The sequence below is a fragment of the Pyxicephalus adspersus genome, chromosome 5, assembly GCF_032062135.1.
Source record: "Pyxicephalus adspersus chromosome 5, UCB_Pads_2.0, whole genome shotgun sequence".
Taxonomy (NCBI): domain Eukaryota; kingdom Metazoa; phylum Chordata; class Amphibia; order Anura; family Pyxicephalidae; genus Pyxicephalus; species Pyxicephalus adspersus.
Genome location: NC_092862.1, coordinates 29,211,003 through 29,235,712, shown reverse-complemented (window position 1 = coordinate 29,235,712; position 24,710 = coordinate 29,211,003). Strand labels below are relative to the sequence as shown.

General features: G+C 37.3%; 1 long non-coding RNA gene across 1 annotated transcript in view; it reads left to right on the top strand.

Moving 5' to 3' along the window:
- Nucleotides 1-421: 421 nt before the first annotated feature.
- Nucleotides 422-24,710, top strand: part of LOC140330689 (uncharacterized) — an 88,734-nt gene continuing 64,445 nt past the window's right edge. Inside the window, exon 1 of the long non-coding RNA XR_011920784.1 lies at nucleotides 422-660. This is a non-coding gene — a long non-coding RNA (uncharacterized lncRNA). The remainder of the gene's footprint in view (nucleotides 661-24,710) is intronic.

Here is a 24,710-nt window from a genome sequence, read left to right as displayed (position 1 = left end):
ATACAACTTTTTATAAAAATGGTTATGTGTTTTCTGAATATAAAGAGCAAAAAAGTCAGGACAAAATCCTTTACTTCACTTTTTTATAAATAGTTTACAGGTTGTACAATGAGCCCCTTCCACACAACTCAAATTTAGCTGCACTTTAGGACAAGCCCAAAACCTTGACATAAAATTTCAAAACATTTTATTTCATTTTCAGATAATGACCCTTGTTACTGCAACTGAAATTAAGGTAAATTCCAAATATCGAGTCAGCTGAATGGGAAAAAGATGGGAAATACTGCAATGGGTCATTTGTTGACATGAATACTAATAAGGGATTTTCCATAGCTTTCGGATGTGTCTACCAGACGTAGTAAAATCCCCAAACGAGAGAGACAGACGGTTAAACACAATTCTGACATGGTTTTAAATTAAATTTCAGAAGATCAAAGGTTTCCTTTTACTGTGTGTTCCCCTTCCCTTCACTAGTCACCAAATGTTAGTAGTTTCAAATTGTACTTCTCTTTCACAACGTTCAGCTAGATCTTTGGCAATACATAGCAGCCACCAGGAAGTGCTCTTGTAATGAATTGAATTCTCCTCTTCTGTGGTTTTGCTTTCTCTGCATTCTCCAGAGGTACAGTGATGCCATGCCCAGTGATGTGGAAGACAGAGGTAGGGTAGGAAATAATCTTTTTTCTTTATATGTACATTATGGAACTACTAAGATTAAGTGATTTTTAAAGGGGTTGGTGGAGGAGTATGAGTATGCAAAGGTCCAGTTTAACCTTTACTCCTCTATCTGAAACTATAAAAATAAATTGGGCTTAGATACACTTTACAAAGCACTGGATGTCAATGAATAATTCAAAATGCAAATTATGTGGCTATACAAAACATATTGGTAAAAATGGAAATATTGGATTTAAATAGGGTTTAGATGAAATACCTACCGGTACATACATCTTATTACCTTTTTCACCTACTAACCTAGTAATGAAACAAAATTGCCTTGTTTTAGGTAAACCTTAAGGTTTAGGAATGAATTTTAAATGAATATGTATGTTTGTAAGAATGTACAATTAAACAATATAATCCCACACATTCAGTAGTGACCAATGCACTTTAAATTACTGCCATTTGTGATAAGATATGACCCATCTGTAAAATATTATATAAAAACACAACATTTTTAAATAAATACCAGTGTTGAATCGTCGCACAGATCAGGATACATCTCACTTATATCGCTGCAGTTGTCAGTAAAATTGACGTTCAAAGACTCTTTCTGAAAAACAAAAATTCAGAGACTTACAGTCATGCCAGTGAGTACATATGGAAAATTTGGAAATCAATATGAATGGGACTTGGCAAATCCCTATGATTTTGAAATGATTAAGGTAAATTCTATACCCAGCAACATGGGCCCTAAAAGCTTCGTGATTTATTAATTTAGGGTGGTTTTAGGTGCTCCAGGTTACTCAAAGACTTCAAAATTTTCCTGAAGATTCCAGTAACAAGATATCCATGCTGCATATTCCAATTTTTTTACTATTGTATTGGTGTTTCATCTCCACGATGTATTGTTCATAATATATCAAATACCTCCCAACCTAACTGATTTCCATGGGTCTGTCCCACATTTAGTGTGCAATGTTGCCATACACTGGTTCCAGGCTGTCTCTTGCAGCCAAGAGGAGGAACACTTGTTCCTATGTTCTGTGCAGAAATTGTAAATGAAGTGATCTTCAAGAAGACAACAGGCCTGATTTAATAAAGCCCTTCAAGGCTGGAGAAAATACAATTTCACTGGTGAAATTCTACTATTTGTTAGCAAATGTTTTCAGTCCTAGACCAAATCCATTCCAGGTTTGCTGTGTCACCCAGCTTCACTGATGAAAGTGTTTCCTCTGCAGTCTTGGAGAGCTTTAATAAATCAGACTCAATGGGAGAAAGTAGAAAAGTGATACACAGACCTTAGAGTAAGGTAAGTGTTGTCCAATGACCACCAATTCTTCTCACCTCCCAATTAACATTACCGTTCCCCCACTAATAGGCACTTTTCCCCCACAGCTACACCGGGCGATAATGTTCTCCCCCAATTCTAGTTGGTACTTTACTGATCCTACCCTACTGATCACAGGCCTTTTTCTCCAAAAACTGGCACTCAGACAATTTTTGCTGCCAACAGCCATTAATATATTTTGTAAACAGTTGCTTATTCTGTTCTAGTTTGTGTATTTTTGTTTGGGTTTATAAAATTAGGATTAATAGCACAGTATTTGTTATATACACCACATACCATATGCAGTTTCAGACCCAATTTGCCCCTGTTCATGAGCCGTGGCTTATATTCTGCATAATTTTGTCAGACTTATATTTGGTGTTCCATAGCCAGCTTCTCCCTCTTTTTTATCTTCCAAAGTTGGCAGGTATGATGTAATACACAATTCTTTAGAAAATGTTGGTAACCTTGTAATGGCTGTCTCAGGCATACAGACCTGGTAACCCAAACTTAGATATCTTATTACTGGAGCCCCCAAGAAGTAGTTACATTTTAGACTGAAAAAGGTACACGCTGATGGAAGTCAACCAACAGATAAATTATCAGTAAACTGTGTGTACAGAACCTTGTATACAAGGATCTAGGAAATTATCATAATCTATCACAAACTAGTATTCAACTATGAAGAAAATGATGACTTTGAGGGCTAGTTACCACCATTGCTGTGCACTTTAAAAAGGCAACAATAACGGGACATTTCATTATGGAAGCCGACTCCTTTTATTATGCAGTCCAAAGCACAGCAATGCATAAAAAAATTATACACGCTATGATCTGGAGGTGCATTTGGGTGTAATTAATAAGGAATGGCAAATATGCACAAATGCTTGTGATGTGCACTGTAGTAACCCCACATTTCAATGTGTGTTATTGTAAAACACTAGTGGGAACAGGCCCTGAATGGGGATCTTTGCTAACAGACAAAGAAAATAAAAGGATCAAAGGACAACACAAATGGAAATATATACGTACCACCTCATTTATGTGATTGTAAATAACATTGCGGTAAAAACCATTCAGGCTTTGGAGTTTGATTTCACAGGAATTTGCAGTCGTTTTATTCAAAATTGTGATTAGGAATGCAAAGATGATACCATATTTGAGGAAAGCTAAAACAAGAAATAAAAGAAAAACTTGTAAGGTTTACATGCAAATTCCATTGAAAAGCATCTTAATGGCCATTTTTTCTTATAATAGATTTTTATCAGTTAAGTTAATTTTGCAAAGACACATGAGTTATTTTAACTGTGCTATTTTACTGCCTGGAAATATTCTCCAGAAATTGTTAAATTTACAAACAAATATGGCATAGCTGAGGAACTGGTATTTTTGGAAAAACACCTGTTTTTCACAGGTCAGCATTTAATATCTTGAATTGGTATTTTATTCCTACGGAAATTGCTTCTTTTTCCACCATCCTCAATACATACCTTATAGAAGTTCAGAATAATCGCCAGCCAGAAGTGATTTCATGTGTGATAATAACCTTTACATGAAAAATGGAGATATCTTGCAGTCATAGCACTTAACAAATTGCAACGGTGTATTACGATGGTCATTTTAGTGTTTTAGTCCGTCATAGCTTAACATAATCTATTACAAATTGATTGGTATATCCAGCTATTCTCATATACAAATTGAGCAGTCTTATCCAACTCTTCATAAAAGGTGGTTACACAGAAAAAATGTAGAAAGGCCACTTCAGAATTTTTTGTTTTGTTCTTGGCCATTATTGGGTGCGTTTATCTATCTTATCTATTGTATTTTGGGCCATTATTCTGTTGGCAGATCTATGAACTGCTACTCAGACAGAGATTTCTGATAATGTGTAGAACATAATGTATAATGTGTATAATGTGTAGAAATATCTTGATATTTCTTGGGATTTCATTGTATTTGCACTCAATGCCACACCCAAAAACCAGGCCCAAAACATAAATGTGTATCCTCTATGTTTTATAGTAGCTTCACTGTATTTTACTTGAAATAATAATTTTTTCTCTGTGGACATGTGGAGCTGATGTCACTTGTCAAAAACTTGTCTTATATGTCCAAAAAATATATAAATATTTTCTCAGAAGCATTGTGGTTTGTCAACATGCATTTTAGTAAATTCCAGTTTTTGTTATAAGAGTGGTCTACTGTCTTCTCCCATTGGGGCCAGTGTCACTTAAGCTGCATACACACGTCAGATTTTTCTCGCCCGATAATCGGCATCGGCCAGATATCGGGCGAAAATCTGGCGTGTGTACAGTCGGCGTTGTCCATCGTCCGAACGACCGTCCTGGCGGATCCACGGACGATGAACGACGACCGATCCTAATGCAAGGGAAGGGGGAGAGCGGGCAGGAGGGTGCTGCTCCGTCATTCTCCCCCTCCCCTCTCCATAGAGCAGAACAGTGCTGTATGTACAGCACCCTTCATGCATCGTGTAGTCCTTTGTCGTTGGAAAGGATCGTGAAAAATTGCACGTGTGTACGCAGCTTTATAGAGACAGATGGGGCAATCAGGTGCTAATGGACATTGACCTTGAAGTCCAGCTTGTATCTCTTTGGAAGTTGTTCTTGTTTTTTTATCTACATCTCCTCGTGTGCATATGTTAGAACCTCAGAGGTTCTGGTGAATACCTAACCGGAGCTTGGAGTCTGCACCTCAAACCTGAGCTGTACTTTTGGCAGATCAGCATGCATAGATTTTAGGTAGAACCTTTGTAACAATCGTAACACTAATCACAGATCATTCTCCCTGCTTTGCTTCCTCTTGTCTATTTCTAGTGAGGGACACACAATGACACCAAACAGCAGAATGGCTTTATTTTTTTTTCATATGAATAAGTGAAATAAATGAATACACAATTAGAGACATGTGTGATTCCAAATAGGCAAAACAGCTAATTGGAAAAATCGCTCTTATTCAATTATCTGTTATATTCTAGGGTTACCAACATCATTTAGAACATTTTTTTTAAAAATAGATACCGTATTTTTTGCAGTATAAGACGCACTTTTTCTTCCCCAAAACTGGGGGGGAAAAGTTAGTGCGTCCTATACTACAAAGGTGTGATAAAATAACTAAAATAATATACTCACCCGATACCCGATCCTGCGTGTGTCTCTGGCTGCAGCAGCGTCTGTCTCCTCTTCTCTCTGGCAGCAGCACATGTCTTCTCCTGTCTGTAAAGCAGAGTGAAAGAAGCTGGCACAGCGCCACCTGCTGTTCCCTGTCCTAACTGCCGTACAGTGGAAAAAAAGCACAGAGTGATCAGAAGGGGAATTTGAATGACAGAGTGATCAGAAAGGAATTTTGAACGACACAGAGTGATCAGAAAGGGAATTTGAAAGGCATAGAGTGATCAGAAAGGGAATTTGAATGGCAATAGAGTGATCAGAAAGGGAATTTGAATGGCACATGAGTGATCAGAAGGGGAATAATCTTTCAGAATCTTTTTTTTCTAGATTTTCCTCCTTTAAAATTGGGTGCGTCTTATATTCCGGAGCGTCTTATAGGGCGAAAAATACAGTACTTTTCCTTTTTACAATTACTTTGCCTTAATTGATGACTTATCAAAGGAAATTAGGTAGACATTGGGCAATGTATTTATATTTGTTTATTTTAAAAAGCCATGGAGCACTCTTTAATGAGCTATAAGGGTACCAACCAATGTGCAATCTTTTAAAACAGAAATTCTTTTAGGCAAAAACAAAGGAATCTTTCCCTTGACTTTGTGGTTCATTAGACAGGGTAAGGTCCAGGTGATAATGTTGCAAAAAGTTACTTTGTAGCATAGCTGATAAGAACAAAAATTAGAAAATGAACTTGGTGAGTGATAACACCACACACACAGTTTTCACTGATTTGCATGGCAGAGACCAAACACTTTACATTCTTTATATCATGGGTGTCCAACTCAAATACACAGAGGGCCAAAATTAAAAACTCAGACAAAGTCACGAGCCAACCTTGAAATTCATTAAAAAAATTTAGGGAATTAAATATAAAACCTTTTCATATGGAAACAAAGAGAATTTTCTTCATATTCAATCTGGAACTAGCCTATAATAGAAAAAGAGGCATAAACATGTTTTTTTTTTAATTTTATTTAAGAACAAAATCTTATGCCTCTTTCTCTATTTGTAGTCTTCTGAGTTAAATTTCAATGGTAGCCTTTTGCACAGGGTAACACTAACACTATTAATTTTCTTCTATGAAAATCCAACCATTCAAGTCCATGCCTTGGAGTAGCAAGGAAAAGTACAGCTGAGGGGGAGTGCTGGAAATGCCGGTTGCGGCCAATGCGGGCTGGAACTCCAATGCGGGCTGGAACTCCCTCTTCATTGAAATAGCGCCTCCCTGCACTTGCGTCTATAAAACTGCGGGGCCATGCATAGGCTGAGAGCCCGCTGGTCTATAGACGCGAGTGATGCCGGGAATTGTAGTAGTGGCCCTATTTCAAAGGAGAAGGAGGAGGGCCAGCTGCAGTTCCTATTTAGGATTCCTTTGGGGGCCAAAAAAAGGACGTTGGGGGCCAGAGTTTGACACCCCTGCTGTATATCATGCACAAATTATTAGTAAATCCATTTCCCACTGGGGAGAAGGTAGGAAGAAATTTATGAGACCTGTAGACTTGCATATCAGATGAGCAAACAACTCATTTCAATCAGAAGTGGTAAACTTTATGAAAATAGAGTGGAGAGTAAAGTTTGTGCACCCCACTAACTTTCAGGATTGGTATTCCCAACAACAATGCAGTCAGAATCTCCAGACTTGTCCGATATCAATCATACAATTCATACAAAGATTAGAAATGTTTTTGTACTATAATCCTAATAGCCTATAGTATTTAAAATTAATTGATGTCACATCCAATGCAGAAATAATTACCTTTTCCTTGTGATTTTGTAAGCATAGATGGAAGTTTTAAAGTTGGCATGGAAAGTGTGGGGCTGCAGCCACTCTAAGCACACCAGACAGACATTATAGCTCCTACATATGTTGTCATAGGTCAGACGTACACAAAGTCAGCACATGCTGCCTCTGAAAGGCTCCAAACATTCACAGTTGCATCATCAGCGTATAAGATAAAGAAAGATATCAGCATTTGCATTTGTTCATTCCTCGAACAGGATTAGCTTGGGTGTCGTCAGTTCTTGGTATTGCTCTTATACAGTTGGCATATACTTGTGCCAACTAATAAAGCTCTGTCAAAAAACTATGGAAATATGGAGTACATGCACAGTACAGGTAGTACATTTGTGAATTCAAGTATTGTTTAATTACTGATAATTTATTAGTTTACTGAAGTATGTCCACAAGCTCACAAATACTTTCATACTCTGCAAGGTATTGAATAACAATTACCAATATCATGACATGAATATACATTTACCATACTTAAAATCCCTTGATTATTATAGTACGACATAATGGTCACCATAACTTCAAACTGGCAATTTACACAATCTAAATACTTATCTGTGATATTATTACTTGTATAGCCTCATATAAACAAAACTACAAGACAACCCAAAGATCTGTGCATAATATAAACAACCATGACATTACATTGCCTATCCTGATTTAAGAAACAGAAGCCCAGCTTTAGAAAATGCTTTCATTTTTTGTATTGTTGTTGGTGACACAACCGGGGAAATGTCCCATCATTTCCTCTCCCTTTGAAACCAGGGTTAAAAATACATGGGATCAGTGTAATTGACAACTGCGACAAAACTTTGCAGGTGTTCTGCCTTGTCTCTATTTTACTACTGGGTTTTATTATTATCTATGCCCTTACCTGAAACACTTCCCATCGTTCCCTGTCCCCATGACCCACTTGTCATAAGTTCACCTGGGCTGTGGAGTCCATACTTTCTAACCCAGACTCTTTTGTTTTTAATGTACCAATTAGGTATTTTCCATATTGACTAAAAACAAAAATCATTTGTGTCTAGTAACCTGGTATGCAATTATACAGCTAGCTGAATGCAGTGTCTGCTTTTGTGTACAAATTTACACTGCGCTTTATCTGATGCTCACCAAAGCAGAATGCCAAAGCAACCAAAAAAATTCCCATATAATCTATGAGCAGCCCCCATTCTACCATCATTCTGCACTGCATGCAAAGGGAGCTATGGGTACTATGCTAAAATACAACTCTTGTCATTTTGATGGTAAAAAAAAGCTCTGTGTACATTTTACAGCAATGCAAAATTAATTTGCCGGAGAAATAAAGAGTCATTCCCCTTTATTAAGCCTTTCCTATTTCTAAACAGGGTTCTCATAGACAACACTTCTGTATTCAATGTGCACAGGATTCTCAAGAGTTATGACACACATGCAGGGAATGTATACAAAGAATAGGGTGGCACTCTAAATCTGGCTTACATTATAATTCAGATGCATTTCACATTCCTGGGCCAAGCTGGTTTTAAAATTTTATCCTAACACAGAAATATGACAACTCACATGAACCCACTTTTTAATTTAAAATCTAAATTAAAATTTGGAAGACTGCACAAAAACTCATCTGCACTTCAAAGAAAAGGATCAACTACTAAAGTCCTATAGACAAGCATCACTTTATATACATAATATATTATAAACACTTTTAAATAAATAAAACCAACGCCTTTAAATTACTTTACGTGGAGCTATAAATAAAATTTATGACAAACGCTTTATGCCATTATAAGGCCAAGCACATCACTTAGCTGGTTTGCAACAGCAGCTGAAAATGAATCACCCCAATTTATTTAAATGCACTCTGCAAAACTAAAAGTAAACACACACCAGTATTTTATTATTATTTCAAAATATCATGGCAGAATTACAATACAAAAGCTACTTAAATAATATGTTCCCATTAAAGAATGAATATCTAATACAAATATTGACATGCTGTTCCAGATTAAGAAGCATTAAATTTAAGTCAGTATTACAGAAAATTACAAACATAATAATAACTGTTTACTCTCTAAAACACATAGTAATAAATTTGTGAATGTGACATTCATTACCAATTCAATTCTCATATCTTTATATACCTCATAGACCAGAGCAAATTCTGCACTGTGGGCCTGGGTGTAGGTAATTACTTAAATAGGAAGTATAGCATGTAAACTGAAGGAAAATTATAATATTATAACAAGTGCATTTATAGCAAAGTTTTTTTTTTTTTTTAATACCAGTAAAATCATTATTTTTTGTATAAAGAATAGTAATGTTATATGAAAATAAAAAAAAAAAAAACATTTTCTCACCTGCTATAGAAGCATTGAAAAATGTTGGTCTGAACCCCCATAATTTTTATTATAATTTGAACATTTATTTATTTAATTCATTTATTTTTTTATTGTATTTTTTAAAATTTTGAAAGTCTGTTTAGTTTCAAAATTAAAAAGTCACATAGGTCACAGGGTACTTGACAGCACTTAAACAGTTTACGACGTTAGAGACATTCATGAAGGCCGCCCTGGGAGAGAAGTCATGTGGTCTACGAGGGTATTCCCCGCTCAGTGGGAAGTGACGAGGAGGAAGGGCTTCCGGGCCCAGTGAGAAAAAAGTAATCAGCTGGCAAACAAATAAGTCACATTCTGAGACACTGCAAATTCGGAAAAGAGTATTCAGTATTGAATCTGATCTAGCAAAACAGATTCATTTTGATTATGTAATTCAGAGTTTCGCCAGGAAAAAGGCCCGGAAAGCACCTTTGTTCGGCAGACAATAAATGCTATTATAAACATCTTTTACTATTATAAATATATTACTTTATTATTACATTTATACCTATACATACTTTTCTAAATGTAACAATGTAATCTATGATTGTTAGAAATAAATAATAATTTACACACATACATGTGTGTAGAATTTTGTATAAGGGCCCGCACACCTTCTTTGTACCGGGCCCCGGATTATCTGCCCTGCCCTCCTGCCTATGTAATAGTGACAAGTAAAGGAGGGGGTGTTTGTAGAATAAACCAGGAGAGTGGTCTAGGGTCACCAACTGGCGGTCCACAAGAAAACTTTTGGGGGTCTGCGGCTCTGCGGACCACATCCCTATGCAGTTCCCTGGCTCGGGTGGGTGGGGGCGTCCCTGGACATAACCCACCCACTCTGCCATTGCAGGATCAGATCTGCGATGGGAGAGTGGGCGGGGTTATGTCATAATGATGTCACTCTGGGGGAGGTCTCTCCCCCTTTGAGTGACACCCCGCTCCCTGCGAATGCGCAGTCGGGAGCCGGTAAATTTTAGTGGCCCGTGGCCACCACTGGCCTAGGGTGACATTGCTGCTTCTCTATGGATACAGTGCAGTAAATGAGCCTTGTCACTTTTTACAGGAAGTGTGTTACTATCTGGATCACCAAGTGAAATAAAGGAAGAGAATGCAGCCAAACAAGAAGCTGCAGTTATATACTACAAGCACACCTGTACTGACTACCAATAACTCTTAATAAATATTTAACGAATGGGTGATAAAGTTTCCTGATAAGATATTACAAAAATGTTCCTTAATTCCTGTGTACAACTCCCTTTTAATGCATAAATCTTCTTTCACAGGCACTAAATATCATTGATATTACTTGCATTATTATTATTGCAGGTAATAAAACACTCAGTAAGTTATTTCTTGTTACTTTTTTAGTTGTAAAGTCCATGTCTTTAGCACACGTTAACATGGCATGCATTCATTGCACTCTGTATTGTATCACGTTCCTATAACAATAATTTACAGGATTTCTGTAACACCCTATAGCAGAATATCTGTTCTCCAACAATTTAAAAAATACACATATAGCATTAGAATTATACATACTGAAACTAGATTGGTTAAGAGGTATTTATTTTAACAAGATGGTGAGACAAGAATCCAAGTGAAGTTATGAGATCACTGAGAAAGAATGGCTTTAAATTCTTGTTATTTTAAATACTTTATACATAGCTTACTATATCTAAATATCTTTTTCTTTATACTGTACATTATTTATGTTTGATGGAGACCGATAAAGGGTGAATTGTTTGGAGTGGCAAGTGAATCTGTTAGATACAAAAGGCTGACCCTGATTGCATCAGGCACAGCGTCACCCCTGACACACTTTGACAATTACTTAGATGACTTGTATCAAGAACAGTGTCCCTTCTCTGTTTCAATACCTTTTTATTAGACATTTTACAATACAATTACAGCATTAAAAAAAGAGAAAAGGGGGAGGGGATAGGGGAGCAAAGAAGAAAAAGGAGGGGTGGGAAGGGAGAAGTTTAACCAAAGTATAAAAGCAATAACACCTGTAAATCAGCAACTGACATTGATGATAATGGAGATTCCAACAAAAAGATATGTCAACAATGTCAGGTGCAAAGCCTGAAATATCAGCACATGGCAAGTATAAATAAAGCATAACCATAGTCTTACACATTGTAAACCCATGTTTCTCCAAAAAATCAAGCAAAAATGTGGTCAATTCTCCAAATGGACACAATAAGGATGAAAAAGGGAACAACAAACTTACATAAACTAAAGGTGCATTACTAGGTGTCAAAAAAGAAACAGGGGGAACTAAAAGGAATGGTAAGAGGAAGAATAAAGTGAAGGAGAAAATGAAAGACACACAGCTAAGAGAAGCTTCATTGCACCAGATTTTGTAAGCACAATGGTGCAAAGTCAGATGGTTAAAAAAAATCTGAGGGTATGTAGCATTGAAACTAACGCTCCCATACTGGGCAGAATTTTGAAGCTGAATCATTGAATATAGAGGATAATTTTTCATTTAGGATATACCAGGACATGTTTAACATAGAAGATGGTCGGAGTGGCACAGTGCCAGTATTTCAATAGATCTCGCCTGTTATTCTCTAGCACAGACACCCTGAAGAAACCCAAGAGAGTTTTGTTATAACACATCGATGGGCCGGAAATAATTAAAGCTCTCCAAGACTGGAGAGGATACACTTTAGTGAAGTGGGGTGATCCTTCAAACCTGGAATGGATCTGGTCCAAGATTGAAAACATTTGCTAACAAATACCAAATGACTTTGGGAAATCCATTCTAGGTTTGCTGGATCACCCAGCTTCATTGATGAAAGTGTATCCTCTCCAGCCTTGGGGAGCTTTAGAAAATCAGGGCCAATGTGTCTTAATAAATCAGGTAAGTGACATCACATCAGAGAACTGTGGGTCCCGATGCACTGGTATCACTGATTTTGACTACAAAAGAGTAAGCAGGGTTAACAGTGAGGCAGGTGCCATTCTGCATATTATTGCACCAGGGATAGTTTCTGAAGAGGACACCATTTATCACAAGTGGTTACCTATACATTGGGGATCATTGGACTTTAGAAAGAAACTCTAAAACTAAGCTGGACCAGCAGATTTTGCATGCAGTTGTGAATTGGTCTGTTCATTGTCCTTTAGGATATGAAAGGTAGGATGTGGCAGCATGCACATTGTTTTGGATGCTGTAAGTAGTACCCAGGGGTGGTTTGCTTGACCCTCCAAAGACTTGAATTGGTGCCACTTGCAAACAGGTAAATGCTTGTGGTTTTTTCAAAGGTTTTAATTCACAAAAAAAGTTTAAAAAATGAACAGCACTGCTTTTATTTTGCAACATGTTGCATTTTGTCTGCACACTGAGCTAAAAGAATGGGGGCCCTGGCCAAATTTAAATCTGAGCCCTAACACAGCATCACAGCTCCCTGCATTCCCTACTATTCTGTCTATTTGGGCAGTTGCAGTTTTTACCCTATTGTAGAGCACTAGGGGATATATTAGGTGTGATCATTATGTAGAAAGCTTATCAGTGTTTAAAATAGCTGAATCAAAAAAAATGCCTAACTCCAGCCTGATGACCTCCACAGACAGTGTCAAGAACACAGACTTTGCTGAATGTTTAGCTATAAATAACTTATCCAGGATACTTCATATTACATAAAACTTTCCTGGAATGTCAGATTGAACTCCAGATAAATTGAGCAATAACTGGAAGAAGGGAAACTAAACATGTCTTTAATCACCAAGCAATAAGATCTCAAAACCTGTAATGAGATTCCAGAGTATACCGCTGCTGACTGCTTCTTCATTCTGTCATGCTGATCCAGATCCTTCAATCATTTCTGACCCATTGACCCAAAACAAGAATGCAAATATGGTGCTGTGAGCTTATGTGATGTATTCTTGTTCCTGGTTGGTGAACTGACATTTTTTTGTCTTTGGGAATCATCCATATATTATGTCAGGGTCTAAGGTGGCAATATGACAATGTGTAAAAGTTATAGCTCCAGGCCATTATATGATATTGTACTAGTCAACATAGATAGATTTAAGCTTAAGATCCATATGACCCTCAACTGAGGATGGTCTGAGATGTGGCTCAGCCAGTTTTGAGCACACCAAACTGTGATCTAGCTTCTCCTGCTGGACAGTAACTAAGTCAAGCCTTCTAATATGGCATCCTCCAACTAGGTCCATTTAGCTAAATCTTGTATTGTGTTGGTTGAGCTACCTCCATTCTGAAGTTGATGTATTTGAATGGTATGGAGGCCAACAGGATTTTCAGCACTGTTTACAGCAATGTTCCCCAACCAGGGTTCTGTGAAACCTTAGAGTTCCTCCAGAAGGTGCCAGGGGTTCCATGAGAAATTAGCAGTTTATAACTCTCAGGTCAGTTTCACTGATTTCAATTATATTTTTGGCTATCTGAAAGGATGGCAGCCTTCCCAATAGACAGCAATGTAAAAGGCATTCTAACAACCACACTAATGTACTGTGAGATGTGGATATAGTAAATATAGAGGTGGTGTCCTGAAGACCTGAAAATTATTTCAAGTGGTTCCCCCATGTTAAAAAGGTTGAGAAACACTGATTTACAGAACCCATAGCCAACTGAACACCATAGTCATGTTCAGCATTTTTTTTTGCTAATGTAGGTGTAGTCTAAAACTGTCCTCAGCTAACTTCATAGAAATCATTTTTGTAAGATAATAAACCTGAGAATGCAAATTTACTACAACAAAAACATTCCTTCTTGAACAAAAAAACTGTGGCCCGGGAAGGTCATGACTATCATATGAATGTATGGTAAGAGATGAGAGCAGAGTAAGAGATAATAATATTGGTCTGCTGCTTCTCTTTTAACTGTCCAGTCTTAGGATGGGGAAGGGAAAAGACCTGTAAGTAATACTTTTCTGCAGCAAAGTCCGGTCTTCTGCCCTACCAAACAGGACCTGTGTAACTCTCATAACTGAATGGACAGAATTACTAATGGTAAGAAAGCTTCTAAATACTGACTTAATTTATGACATCCTATTTATAAATGTTTTTATACTAAATTTTCTTTAGTTTTGTCCAAATGTAACATAGTTTTGCATTGGATGCATTTAAAAAAAAAATATATGAATCATGTGTAAAAGTTGCTTATCACATTTTCTAAATAAATCTATAGTAAAATTGTGTAAGATTTGCGTAAGATTTGGGTAAATCTGACATGGAAACCATTATGTGTTTAGCTATTTGCCTGGAGTTTAGATTACATATATATTTGGGCTGAGGATGATGGATTTTATTAAAAAATGCCTTCTTTCGGTCTACATACTGTATGTCTTGTTATCAACCATTTGTGAACCCCAGGACCTAGACTAGAAATCACAGCAGGCAATTAGATTGTTCTGCAGATATTATATGCTAACAGATGGAAATTGCAGGACAATCCAGAAATAGGCTGTTGTTCTTTCACTGTCCAATTAGTAAACTATTGTAGTGAAGTTTGAGAACCTGACTGCGCCCCACGTAAATGTGCACTTTATTCCTAAGTGGTGCATCTAACAGCTGTATTTTTAACAGATGAATATAAATACGCACAGCAGTATACTCCCCAGCCCTATTTAGCCAGGCGCACCACCCATCGGTTTTTGGGTGATTACTGAAAAGTTGAGTCACAATAAAGGGACCACCACTTGCCTACAACTTCTTCCCACCCAGCTTAAAAAAAATTCTGGGTGGAATACTGCAGTACTTCAGTAAATCTATACCAAGAAACTATAACTGCATGGGTTATTTTTAGCCAATATAATTAAAAAAAGCAGAAATTTCTACTAAACATCTTCTTTGGATCATGCTATATTTTACAATCTGCATATTAGTTACATACTAAAGGCTCTATTTATAAAAGAGGGAATCAAACATTCCCTCATGGCAATCTTTCATGGCCATGTGTTTCAATGGCAGTAGATGATTCCCATTTGGAAATGTTTGAGGGAATATCAGATCGCCTGTTTGATAAATAGAGCCCTAAAATATAGTTTACACAATATTATTACATCTGGACATTTTTGGACTATAAACAAATATGAGTATGTAATGGCCTACCTACATGTATTAAATCTACAAATCAGGCAAAGAAGATGTTATTGTATAGTTGGTCATTGCTTAAAATGATCTACATTTCTAGCAGCTAAAAGCTAATTTCGGAAACCAGATACCATCTACCCTAAATGAAGAATTAGCAATGAACCTGATTTATTAAAGCTCTGGAGACAAAAAGGCTACCATGGAAGAAAATGGGTGGCCAACAAACAGCACAACATATCCATAATTCGCAGACCACTTTGGGATGCAATTCCCAAATTTATTTTACATTGAAATGACCAAAGAGTGTGTATAGCAATCCTGTGGTTGAGTTCACAGATTTGGGCCTGGTCCAAGTGATATTGTCACCAGAACAGAAAGACCTAGACAACAATAAAGAGAGGTTATGGAGATTCCATCAATAGCCAGCCTTGAAGTCATGTAGCTGATAATATTACCATAATGAAAACTAATACAGGGGTTGCCATTGTCACACATGTGCAATTTTTGTTGCAGGAAATGATCTTTCATAATCATTTCTGTTTTATGACAGTTGGTATCTGGTGATAATCATTTGACATGTGTCCTGAGTTTGTAAGTTCATTGTCCAGTGCTATCTTTACTAATCCTGGAACCCGTAACTAGAAACAAGCATACATGAATAATGAATACAGCTGATATGCCTTATTGTACAGTCCATCTCTGGACAATAAAAGTTCACATATATGTAAACGTGCCTTCTGCATCTATGCTGAGGTTTCCAGTATGTGTGCATATTTTATCAGGGGAGATGCCCGGCTATTAGGAAAGCAATAAAATCCAATAGCCATTACTGCAATATGCTATCACAGTTATAAAAAGCCAGATGATCCCCATGAAAATTGAAAATAAACTTTAATTAAAAAAATTCCACTTTATTACAATGCTTTGGTTCCCTGTGTCTTGCAAGTGCACTGATATATCTACAATCACCTTAAGCCACATGGCTCAACAATTCTACAGGCAAAGATATTAGTCATCAAGCTCTGCTGCTTCTGAGACTTAAGTGCAAGAAGAAGACAAGTTCTTGGAAATAGTTATTTATGCATGTTTGTTATACACCTTTACAGGTATTCATGTTACTAATAGGACTCTGTTCATTACAGCTCATGTTCTGTAGAAACAAACAAACAAGATCTTGTTGTGGGTTCTATGAAGTACACATTATGCTGCACTCACAGTTTTCTAAGAATGTAAAGCAACACACCCTAACCCCTGGTGTTTCAAGAATTTTTTTAAGTGTTCAAATTTTGTGTGTCCTTATCTAGACCTAAAGAAGTTCTGATTGGAGAACTCTGACTCAGTAAGGAAGTGTATTGCACCAAAGCAATGTGTCTTCTTTTGCATTCCCTATTTCTTTATTAATGAGGATCCACTGGGCAATATACCCTTCACAAGGACCGTTCAGGGACCACTTGCCTCATTTATTGGGACTTTATGGTATGTTTTACATGCAGGGCATTAAAACCCAATAAAATATGCACATATACTGGAAACCTCAGCAGAGCTGTAGAAGGCAACTTTACATAAATGTGAACTTTTAATGTCCAGAGATGGACTTTATACTAAGGCATGTCAGCTGTATTCATGTATGCTTGTTTCTAATTACTGGATCCCGAGATGCCAGGATTAGTTACAGCACAAGATAGCACTGGACAATGAACTTACAAACTGTACACATGTCAAATGATTATCGCTCGATACCAACTATTGTGAAACGGAAATGATTATGAAAGATTGTTTCCAGCAAAAAAAATGACACGTGTACAGAGCTTAAGTCAACAATGGCAACCACTGTTATTAGTCTTTACTCTGTTAATATTATCAGCTACTTGACTGCAAGGCTGGCCATGGATAGTCACATACACTCACTGGTCACTTTATTAGGTACACCTGTTCAACAGCTTTTTATCCCAAATATCCACTCAGTCAACCACATGGCAGCAAGTCATTGCATTTAAGCATCTGGTTATTTTGAATTTTTCTGAATGTGACATGGTTTGCTCATGACAGGTAGGCCATTTAGAATATTTCAAAAACGTCTCTCTGGGAGTAGATACCTTATTTATGTCAGAGGTAAGAGGAAAATGGCCAGACTGGTTTGAGCTGATAGAAACCTCCAGTAACCACTTATTACAATTTAGGTATGAGGAAGAGCCTCTCTGAACACATAGCATGTCCAACCTTGAAGCAGATGGGCTACAGCAGCAGGACACCACACGGGATACCTCTGTTAGCTAAGAATAGGCACCTGAAGCTACAGAAAGTAGAGAAAATGTTGCCTGGTCTGGTAAATCTTGAATTTTGCTGGGGGAGTCCGCTCTAATGATAACCTGTTTCACCAGAATTCTGCCCAGTGTGGTTTTAACTTTATGATGAAAGTCAAAGCTCTACAAAACTAGAGAAGATATACTCTCATGGTTGAATCTGCATGATCTATCAAACCTAGACTTCTTAAAATCATCTGATACTATTTAGCAAATATTCTTTATCAGATCCATTCTAGGTTTGCTGAATTACCCAGGTTTACCCATGATTGTCAATGTTCTACAGTCTTGGAGAGCTCTGATAAATCAAACCTTTGTGTTGTGTATGACGGTTGCTGTGCTTGTCAAGGATTGAACAGAAACACTTTTCAAATGCCTGCTAAGCTTTTTCTTTAACTTTTTAACAAACAAATATGTGTGTCCATTTTGTTTGTGTCCAGTCCATATCCCCCTCTTCTGCCCCAGTCTCTGTGTAACATAACAGAACACTAGAATCTCTTTTAATAAATGACTGAAAACACCAACAGGCACCAAAGATTTGGAACAGGACACCCAGTAAGAGGTAACCAAGCTGTGAAATGAGCATCAGTGTCAACAAGCAGAAAGAAACTTTAGGTGACCTGTAGCCTGGAGGTATTATAAGTAGTGAATGTGACATTCACTAAAACATTCCCAGGTTTAGAATCTTCCAGGTTCATAGCAGTAATTGATTCTCCAGTTTTAATATATCTTACTGCTTTGTAAATAGACCCCTAGGAGTACAATTTAAATGAATCACTGCAAAGCAAAAATTATAGAATAATACCCTAGAGAATGTAGAACCCTAAAGTTTAAGTAAATCCTGATCCTAAAGCGTAGAAACATCCACAGAAAGGAAAGGACATTGGATTCTGTCTCAGAATCTGCCATTGTGGCTGATAAGACTTTTTGATTAACCACTTGAAGAACAATGTATCCAGTGTAACCTTTTTTAACATGGAGAAACCCTTGAAATAACTTTCAGGTCTTCAGGAAACTCCCTGTTATATTTACTGTATCTCACAGTATATTAGTGAGGTGGTCAATAGGGATGAGCGAGCAAATTTATTAAATGTGGTCTCGCGGCGAATTAGGCCGTTCTCGCTTACCAAATATGTAGGTGAGAACGGCCTTTGTAAATTAAGCCAGCGAGACTGAATTTTTGGGACCTGCAAGACAAATTAGCTGTCAGCTCCGCTCCCCTGATTGCTGTTGCAGCCCTTTACTATGTGTTCCTGGATAGAGTTTCTCTACCCAGGAACACAGCGTGAGTCTCAAAGCTGGCTCCTCATGAATGAATGCAGCGTGGGAAAAATCCTCTGATTTCTCCTACGGCCGTGTTCATTCATTTCTCCCACAGCTTGCCCTCATTCGGACCTGTAGTGCCCAGGGATTGCTTACCGACAGGAGGATTCCCACAGCTGTATTTTTGAATGCAGCCGCGATAATCCTCCTATAGTGATTTCCAATGGTTTTGTGAAATTTCGCCGAGGAATTCTCGCTCATCCTTAGTGGGCAATAAGAAGAATGCCTCTTACATTGCTGACCATTAAAAAGGCTGTCACCTATACAGATAATTGGTATCACTTAAACTGACCTGAGCTTAACAAACTGTTCATTGCTCAAGGAACCTCTAGCAAACTCAGGAAGAACCCTGGTTGGGAAACACTGATCAATCCAGTTTAACCTTTAATGCCCCTTGGTGAAGGCATCCAGCCAAGTGTAGTTTCCTGGAAAGCTAAGATCCTGTCTGTGTGTAGGACACAATGAGATCTTCTGTATCAGTATTTATAACTGATAGATACAATATAACTATTTTGAAATGTAGTTGAAAATAACATAACTATTTTATAATGGGAAAATGTAAGCTAAACAATCGTTTCAAAGAAAACTTTAGTATTCTAAATGATTTTCTGTTCACTAGTTAAAGTGTAACTGTTCCTTAAGTACAGTAACTATAATATATAAGAGTGCCTTCTTTTCTCATGTACAGGTAGTCCCCGTGTTACATACAAGATAGGGACTGTAGGTTTGTTCTGAAGTTGAATTTGTATGTAAGTCAGAACAGGTACATTATTTTAATACATAAAATTAGGACAGATGTTTGTCTCAACATATTATTGGGCAGCATGGTGTCAGTTACTGTATAAAATCCTCACTGTGAGTTATTCACAAACAAAGCAAAAAAACTTTATGGAGCCTAGACATTCATTAACGTCTGCAACACACTGTGCTTTGATTTGCAAAAATAAACAACTGCAGAGTTTGTGTTAGTCATTAAAGAGTTACAAGGTGTTGCAGAACAGCAAGGGACTTTTTCATGTGAACCGCCACCCCCACCCCCCAACAAGCCTCTGTCCAGCACACAAACCAGCAGGGAAGCCTCGTTCATATCTGGGAGTCGTCCATATGTCGGATGTCCTTAACTCGGGGACTACCTGTACCTGTTCCACATAAATCAATGGCACTTCACTGCACTGGGGCAACTGGAGGTACATATTAAAAAGTTGTAGACGCCAAGTAACACCAGAATCTTGGTAACTCATTTGAACTAGATACATGTGCATAGATGTACATAGTCTGAGCACAAGTGAACTCTAACATGGTATAATGGCCAAACATTCAAAAACATTACATTACTTACATTAGGCAATTTATCCTCAAAATTATTATTATTATTATTAATATTAATAAACTGGATTGTTATAACTCCAACATATTACACAGCACTGTACATTAAATAGGGGTAATTTTACAGCACTAAAGCTTATCTCTCCATTACCAAGCTGTGCAGTTAGTTCTCTACAAGTGAAGCCGAATGCCAGCTACTTAAACTAGTTTTCTGCCCTAGGGGACAAGGAGGCACTTAAGGCCAACTTGTCTGCCAACCGTGCATCACAACAATCCATGGTTGGCTCCGACTATGGTACACCACCTGGAAAACGTCAAAACTCTGCCTTGATATGAAAGACAATACTTCATGTGAATCTTGGTTAAAACTACTAACAGACACAATCATTTCATAATTAGTGACAAATAAGACTCCCTCCTGGCTTTTTCCCCTCTCTTTGTCAAACAATGTCATTTACCATTATCACACCATATAATAATTTGTACATAGCTGAATAAATAAATCAACTGTCAATCTTTCATTTAAGGGGTCACTCCAACCAATACTGATTTACAAGATATGGATAGAAGCAGGTGGGTTAAACCGACTATTCGCATTTCAAGAACTTTCATGGTAAACTCTTTTTCCTTATACGTGTTTACTGTTAGTGATCGAGAAAGTACTGAAGCCATTAAATCAACACAAGAGCTATGCAAGCGGTATTTTAATCAGGAAGTATATACCAGCCGCCCTTAAGGTCAATGTTCGGTGGACATTGACAAGTTGAAGCATTCCTTGATTTGTGGTTATTGAACATTCCAGTGTCCCTGACTTGTCTATATTGGCATGAATGATATAGAATTAAGTATTGCTGATATAAGTTCATTCCAATATTATCATTCTTGAAAAATAAAAGATGGATATGTTAATAGAGTTATTGCTTTGATAATCTTATTGAGATCCTACTGGGGGGAAAAGTTTTACCATTCAGGTCGTAAGGGTGAGGACAGCTTCCAATGAGTTTTCCCTATGGTAAAGAAAGGAGGTGGCACCATATAGTTGTATATTGGGTATTATTGAAAATGGTTTAATAGTGCCAAAAAACTTGAAATCCATAAAAATATTTTACACACCTAGGACACAGAACTATTATTCCTTACACCAAATGTTATATATAAGTCAGAGGTCATAAGATTTAGGCTAAATCTGCAGAACTGTTAGCCTTTGAAACCTATTCTCTATAGGATGTTTTGCTTATTTTCCAATACCACATGCTGTGTTAGATTTCAAGCAAAGCAAAGTGCTAGCATATATGGAGACTGCCAAACTGCTTTTATTGCAAAGCTCTTACGGTGCATGAAACAACCTATGTTTACAGCGCTTCAAGCCCAAATGTTTAAAGCAGCACTTAAGCAATGAAGACTATGCTTAATTGTAAATATTTAAATTTAACACAAACATTTAAAGATGTTGTCACTGTAGGTGAGGCAAATAATATAGAATACTTTTTTGAATACCTCTGTATTACTCCATTTCACTGAAGAACACATTTACATGATTTAAAGGAGACTTCCTTAAGCATGGATCTGTGGAACCCTAGTGTTCCTCCAGAGCAGGGGTGTCAAAATCAGGCCCGTAGGCCAAATCTGGCCTGTACTGTAATTATATGTGGCCCACGAGAAAATACCAAATGTCTACCAGAGCTGGCCCGCAGGTAGATAGTGCATGCATACTACAAAATCCCAAAATGCTCTGCTGGCACGTCAATCAGATCCACAAGCGCCCCCTCCTCTGTTGACATTCATTAACGACCTTACTCAATTGTAGATATTTTTTCAATAATTATCAAGGTTGGCCTGGGACTTTGTCCAAATTTTTCATTTTTGCCCACTGTGTATTTGAGTTTGACACCCCTGCTCCAGAGGTTGATGGGGGTTCCATGACCTCTCTGAAAAGTAACCACTAACACCAATGATTTTTTTTTTACCTATTTACAAAGGAGATTACTCCATAGGGGATCCTGCTCCGTCGATCATTATTTTACTACTTTATTGACTACTAATGTAAGGGAGCACTTTACTGGCCACCATTATAGGAGGGAAATTAACCACTGATCATCATAATATATTGGCTCTGTTGCCCATCAATGTAAGGGTAGTTTCACTGACCACCAGTAGAGAGCAAATTACCACTAACCATTAATATAATGGTGATTTACCACTGACCATCATAGTATATGGGCTCCACTGACCCAACATAAAGGTGATTTCACTGACCGCCAATGTAGGGGGCCATCATAGCAAATGGTCTCCCCTGACCACCAATGTGATAGAACATCACAATTTTTGTTGGCTGCATTTATTTTCCGAACATTTGTTATTTACTTTATTTCATTAATAATACTGAAAACATTTGCATACAAAGAAGCCTTAGATGCCAAATACACTAAGTACAATCCAATTCTTTTAGGTATTCTTGCATTGCAAGTTACTGTTCATACTAATGTACTATAAATAGATATAGCAATGACTGGTAGGGGTTCCCTGAGATCTGCAAACTATTTCAAACATTCTTTTCTGTTGAAAAAGATAAGAAAGTCTACCTTAGAGTATTTGCTGTTCCTTATAGACATACAGTGCACCCTACAGATTAGTAGGAGGTATGCTAATGTTTTAAATCATGCGGGTTTGACCAACATTCTTTAGGTCAAAATGATACAACTACAAATAAAAAAATACAAAATTCTCTGAGCTACAAAACTGGAAGTAGTAGAAGACGATGGCGGTGAAAGTGTTAAAAAGTATGACAATTTAAACACTCAGAAAAGAGATAATAATCTCTTATTCTACTTAATGCAGAAGGAAATAGTCACATGGTCCACTTTATATTGTACAATAGTTGGCATTGTAAAATACATGAAAAGGGTGTGGTTTCTGAATGAAATTCCATTCGCTGGAATGTTGGCTGAAACAAAGAGATATATCCTGAAATAAGAAGATTCCAGGATAAATACCCCCTTGTAACCTTTTAGACAGTGTTTGTCCCGCTAACTTACCAAACACAAATCTGTGTGAAATGAACATTGCTAGTAGTTAAACAAGCAGCTGGAACACCATGTGTATCATTGTCAGTACAGCAAATAACTTTTATGTACTACTGCACAGTTCTCAAATATTGGGACAGCTACAATGGCTTCTCTGTATGAATGGAAGTTTAATGTAAGTCTGTTACTACTTCATTCTGCATAACACACAACATAGAAATGTAATTATTTAGAAATATAAATTATGATAGGAAAAGTAAGCTCAGGAAGGAGTTGAATAGCAAGAAGTACTTGGTGCAAATTGGAGTGCACAGAAATCCCAGGGACCCCAAAACTATATGATGTGTCCCCTTAATACATGGTATTACTGTTTTTAATGTCAGATGATCCATCCTTCTGCTAATAACACTTCATCCTTTGTCAATACAGCCCTTCTCTACCTTTTTAACATAGAGGGACTTATTAAATAACATTCAGGTCTCTAGGGAACCCCTTTTATAATAACTATATCCACAGCTCACATTATATTAGCCTGATGGTCTTTGGGAAGAATACTTCTTACATCACTAGCTAGTGGAAAGAACATCCTCCTCGCAGATAGCTAAAAGGTCATTGGTGTCAGTAAAACTGACCAGAGAAGTACAAATCACCCCTTGTTCAACCTCGACCCACCCTGTGGTTCTACAAAACCCCGGTTGAGAAACAATGTGTTAGATAGATTCCTAATATGTTTTTTATATATTTTATGTTTTTTTTAATATAAAATGGCCTTTGTCACAGCTAACCCCAGATGATCTCTTTTACAGCTGATATAACAAAGTTCTTTTTACACTTTAAAAGCCACAAATTATTTCTGCAAATTTAGTTAGTAGTTAATCACATTCAGTTGGATTTGTTCTTGTAATGTTGACGATTTTAGCAGCTCTCCAAGCTGCTTTAAAAAGTCCAAGAAGCAACTTTGAATTTCTGGAAGAACAAGTTCAAATGAATTTAGCTAACTACTCCTATAAACAATGACCTGGATACCCTTCACAGACAATTTCCCAGATTGTATGATCACTTCACATATACATTTACAATAATCTTCCAGCTGCATTGGGGATAATGAACACTTAAAGTGTAATCCTAGAATCTCTTACCATTACATTGGTAACACATGCCCCCCCATTCATTTTCTTTACTTCCTGCCAAGTCTGCTCTGATTTTAATGAACTGCCACCCTGGCAATGGTAGGTGAATGGCTGGGCAATTAACCTGATGGGTCACTGAAGCTCCGGACCCTACTCTGCCAGGTCACTGAAACTCTGGGCCCTTAACCTAAGTATGTTTTTATTAACTAGATAGC